The 5,522-nt window shown below is 46.3% G+C and overlaps 1 pseudogene; it reads right to left on the minus strand.

Annotated features, from left to right (window-relative positions):
* Positions 1–276: 276 nt before the first annotated feature.
* LOC133420475 (low affinity immunoglobulin gamma Fc region receptor II-like) lies at positions 277–1,874 on the minus strand (annotated as a pseudogene).
* Between the last annotated feature and the right edge of the window lie 3,648 nt (positions 1,875–5,522).

Below are 5,522 nucleotides of genomic sequence, written 5' to 3' on the forward strand. Positions count from 1 at the left end.
AAGAGAGTCGTATTCAACAGTTTCAGGCTGGTTGACTGGTTGATTTGTGGTGGAGTTCTGACTGCTGTCTGACTGGATCCACCTAAAACACAATAAACACAGTTAAATAAACACAGAAAAGAGAAGAACTGATGGTTTATGGTTAAAATGAAATAGATATGTACCAACCTGATGCAGCATGAATCTAGAAAATGAGACAAATGTTTCAGATAGTTAAGTTGTGTGTTTTGTCAGCGTAAAGGTTTGTATTATAAAATCAGTATATATCCATATAAATTATGACTGACAGCATTTGAAAACTAAAATCTCATCCAGTATGAGAATAAAAAGGTCTCACCCTTAGACCGTCTGTAGCAAAACAACAAGAGCAGAAGAATAATAAGGACACTAACGGCTCCAACGATGAACAGAACAGGAAATGAAGAGTTTTCAGTCCTGGACACAACTACAGGAAACAGTTACATCAAAGAGTTATTCATGTTATTTATATTGCAGATTACAAATACTTAAACTTAAACAACAAAGAGGTTCATTAAATAAAACACATCAAATATTTACATCTTACTCACCCCTAACTGCCATCCAACTCTGTGGTGAAACGTTTCCTGAATGTTCACACTTGTAGAAACCTTCGTGTGACTGTGACACTGCAGAGATATTCAGCTCCCCTCTGCCATCATTCAGGATAAGATGGTCATTGTGATAGAAAAACACACTGGAAAGTAGATTTTGTCCTCTCAGTCTGCAGCTCAGACTAACAGAAGCTCCTTCAGTCACAGGATGGACGGGGTTCACCAGGATGATACCGTCATTATCTGGAAAATATGAACATTCAACTTCTGATTAGGATTTGTTTTAAACTCTCTTTTATATGCCATGGACCTCTAATATGTACATCCTGTTACATATTTAGCAGATTTCTGAATCCAGAAATGAGGGGAAAATATTATTCTGCTTTTTGAGACATTAATGTTTGTACAGATTTCATATTCGGATAAAGATTTGAAATCTGCTGCAAAGTTTAGCAAATTATCACTGATTTCTAAACAGCCTTAAAAGATTGATTCTGATGATGAATCTGTCAAAGTCTCAAACAGTAATCTTGAAAAACTGTGATGAGACTCACTCTGTCCAGTGATGTTGACTGCGTTGCTGAATGCTGATCCAGACTCACACCAGTACACTGTATTACTGTGTTGCAGTATATGAACAACACATCCGGTCATTGTCCACCGGTTTGAACAGGTAGACACGTTGGTGTCAAGACTGGAATCTCTCACTCTCCACTCAGTCGAGTTTCCCTCACAGGTCAGTGAGACAGAGTCAGAACTGAAGTGTTGAACTCTGTCAGGACTGTGAGAGACGCTGAAGGATGAGGATCTGAAAAACAAACCATCATGAAGGATCAGACCTCATGGTGATGTATCGTTTATACATCTGTAACATTGCAGGACCTAAAACATCTAGAACCAATAAAAGAGAGCCTGTAGTTTATCAAACAGCAGCAGAAAACATCAGTGTTGACAGAGAGGGAAAACAATAAACAGGTGTAGAAACTGACCTGCAGACCAGACCATCTTAGTCTGACTGTAATGAGTGTAGATCACTGGGTCTCCTCGTCCAGCTCTACATGCATATCCTGCTGTGTGTGTCTGTCCAACAATGATGTAGGAGTCCTGTGCAGTCCCGCTGGTGCTACCAGGTAGCAGCTCATAGATGTAGGACAGATTTGGTAGTTGAGGAAGAGCTTTATACCAGTAGAAGCTCCATCCTGCAGACGGATGTTTGACCTCACAGCTCAGAGTCACTGAGACTCCAGGACTCAGCCATGATGGAGACACAGTGAGGACAGGTTTGGATGCTGTTGGAGACATTTGGTTTTTGTTGAAGGTAGTTAAAACAGAAAATGTCTATCCCTTATATAGATAGATCGTTTGTTTTATGTCACTACACCAATAATAAAAGAATTAAGGTGAACTATATTCGTAAAGTGTTGAACCGATGAAGTTAGTGAAAGTGTTGATGCAGACACAGTGAGGACAGGTTGAGCTTCTGTTGGAGAAAAGTTGTTTTCATTAAAGGAACAAGGAACATTTGCTTATTCCATAGAAACTAATTTCTTTTTTTATGTGTAATATATCTGTAATGTGGGAAGTTGCCCTCTTCTGCCAGAAGCCTGGGTCCCAAGAACTGTGCTCTTCTGGATTGGGATGTCTGTTGTTGGTCATTGGCTCTCGTGGAGCCACTCTCCCAGCCTGAAGAAGAGAGTTTCAAGGGTTCCAACTACCAGCGGAACCACTGCTGTCTTCAGCTCCCAAAACCTTTCTATCTCTTCTCCACCTTCGCATTTTCCTTTTCCTTGATATTGCTGTTGCTTGGGATTGCCACATCAATCACCACTGATCTCTTCTAGAGTTTGTCAACCACCACTTAAAGGCAGGGGTGTCCAAAGTCAATCTTCGAAGGCCGCTGCCCTGCATGTTTTAGATCAGAGGTCACCAACCCTGGTCTTCAAGAGCACCTACCCAGCATGTTGTTGTATATTGGTGTTTTCCAAACCTGGTCCTCAGGGCACACTGTCCTGTATGTTTAAGATACTACCCTGCTTCAACACATCTGATTCTAATTGACGGTCTTCACCAGCTTATTATCAACATCTGCACAACCCTGTTGATGACACACAGCTATTTGCATCACAATGTGCTGAAGCAGGGAAACATTAAAAACATGCAAGACGGTTTGCCCCGAGGACCAGGATTGGACAACACTGCTGTATACAATTTAGACCAGGAGTAGGCAATTCCTGTTCCTTGAGGGTGGTGTCTTTCATGTTTTAATAATAATAATAATAATAATAATAATAATAATAATAATAATAATAATAATAATAATAATAATAATAATAATAATAATAATAATAATAATAATAATAATAATAATATTCAATTCAATTTTATTTATATAGCGTCTAATACAACAAAAGTTGTCTCTAGACGCTTTCCAGAGACCCATACCCAGAACATGACCCCCGAGCAGTTATTACATAAACAATGGCAGGTAAAAACTCCCCTAGTTGGAGAAAAACCTTAAGCCAAACAGTGGCAAGGAAAAACTCCCCTTTAGGAGGGAAGAAACCTTGAGCAGGACCAGGCTCATAAGGGGGGACCCTCCTGCCGAGGGCCAGACTGGGGGTCGGGGACGGCAACAGCGCAGCAGGCAGGTGGAAGCAGCAACGGGATGACCAGGGGTGGGGACTACGTAGGTTTTATATAGTGCTTTTTCCTATACCCAAAGACGCTTTATAACAAATACAAATTAAGTATACATACTGTACATGCATGCATGCAAACATATACAGATACTAAAGAACAACAATATAGAGAGTAGATAGGAAAATAAGAAAGAGAGAGAGAGTGCAAAATTATTCGTCAGGTGTTGTAAGTAATGTTGAAGAGATGGGTTTTGAGATGACTTTAGAAAGACGACAGGGAGTCAGAGTAACAGATAGCCAGGGGGATTGAGTTCCAGAGGGTAGGGGCAGCAATGGCAAAGGCTCTGTCCCCTATGGTACTGTATTTGGTCCTGGTGATGGGGGTGAGGATGTTGACATCAGTCTGTATGACATCTGTTTGGTGGGGGTGAATGGGGCGATGGAGGAGATCTGTCAGGTATAAAGGGGCAAGATTGTTTAGGGCTTTGTAGGTAGCGAGGAGGATCTAAAAATGTATGCGTTGTTTTGCGGTAAGCCAGTTAAATTGAGGGAGCTTGGGTGGGATGTGTTCTCTGGAGGGGGGGTGAACAGTCGGGCAGCAGTTTTTGAACATATTGCAGTTTTTGGAGAGAATAGTTGGAGTGATGGTTTTGGTGATGATGTAAAGTTGAGTGTCGTCGGCATAGCAGTGAAAGTGAAGTCCATGGCAGCGGATGATGTGACCAAGTGAGACCAAGTACTGAGCCTCGGAGGACTCCGTGTGAGACAGGGTTTGTGTGGGATTTGTGATTGCATATTGCGATATAGTGAAATCTTTCAGACAGGTATGAGTTTAACCAGGAGAGGGCGGAGTCAGTGGCAGCACTGAGGTCCAGGAGGAGAATAATGGTGAGGGAGCCCGAATAAGAGGAGAGTAGGAGGTCATTTGTGACATTGAATAGAGCTGTTTCAGTGCTGTGGTGGGTTTTGAAAGCTGGAATGTTTCATATAGGTTGTTGGAGAGGAGGTAAGGCTTGAGTTGAGTTGCAATGGCTCTTTCCAGCAGTTTTGAGATGAACGTGAGGTTTGAGATGGGTCTAAAATTGTTGGGGTTGTCAGAGTCAAGTTGTGATTTTTCAAGTAGTATTACGGTTTGGTTAATTCCTGTTTTATTTTGAAGCCTGTCTTTGTGTTTAAGTTCTGGTTTGACCTTCCTGTTTCCCATCGGTCCTAATCGTCTGTACCTGTTAACACTTGTGTATATCTGGTCTTGTCTTTCCCTTGCTCCCTGCTGGTCCGTACTGTTTCCTCCTTCCGTGTTTTCTGCCCTGGTTTTTGTACTTTTGGATTCTTGTTTTAAGTTCTGGTTTTTGTATCCTGCTCCCGAGGTGGTCCCGGACGCACCCGTCGCTGTTCCAGTGGTGGTCCCGGACACACTTCAGCCGACACCCAGGCCCCTGCCTAGGACCCGGTGTCCCCCTAAGCCGGCCCCTGGGATTCTGTGTCCCCTGAAGCCGGCCCCAGGGATTCTGTGTCCCCCGAAGCCGGCCCGTGGGATTCTGTGTCCCCCAAAGCCGGCCCCTGGGATTCTGTGTCCCCTGAAGCCGGCCCCAGGGATTCTGTGTCCCCCGAAGCCGGCCCGTGGGATTCTGTGTGCCCCGAAGCCGGCCCCTGGGATTCTGTCTCCCCCGAAGCCGGCCCCTGGGATTCTGTGTGCCCCGAAGCCGGCCCCTGGGATTCTGTGTCCCCCGAAGCCGGCCCCTGGGATTCTGTGTCCCCCAAAGCCGGCGCCTGGGATTCTGTGTCCCCCGAAGCCGGCCCCTGGGATTCTGTGTGCCCCGAAGCCGGCCCCTGGGATTCTGTGTCCCCCGAAGCCGGCCCCTGGGATTCTGTGTCCCCCGAAGCCGGCCCCTGGGATTCTGTGTCCCCCGAAGCCGGCCCTTGGGATTCTGTGTCCCCCGAAGCCCGCCCCCAGGATTCTGCCTGCGCCCCAGCCGGCACCTAGACCGCTGACCAGGACTCTGCTCGCGCCTCAGCCCAAGCCAAGGTCTGCCCAGTCCCATGAACGCCCGTCTGGCCCAGTCCCGTGAACGCCCGTCTGCCCAGTCCCGAGAACGGCCGTCTGCCCAGTCCCGAGAACGCCCGTCTGCCCAGTCCCGAGAACGCCCGTCTGCCCAGTCCCGAGAACGGCGGTCCGCCCCGTGCCTAGGAAAGCGGTCCGTCCCGTCCCTAGAACGGCCGTCTTCCCAGTCCCGAGAACGGCCGGCCACCCCGTCCCTAGAACGCCCGTCTGCCTGGTCCTGTGAAAGGCTGTCTGCTCAGTCCCGAGAGT

This window comes from Cololabis saira, chromosome 20 (assembly GCF_033807715.1).
Source record: "Cololabis saira isolate AMF1-May2022 chromosome 20, fColSai1.1, whole genome shotgun sequence".
Lineage (NCBI taxonomy): Eukaryota > Metazoa > Chordata > Actinopteri > Beloniformes > Belonidae > Cololabis > Cololabis saira.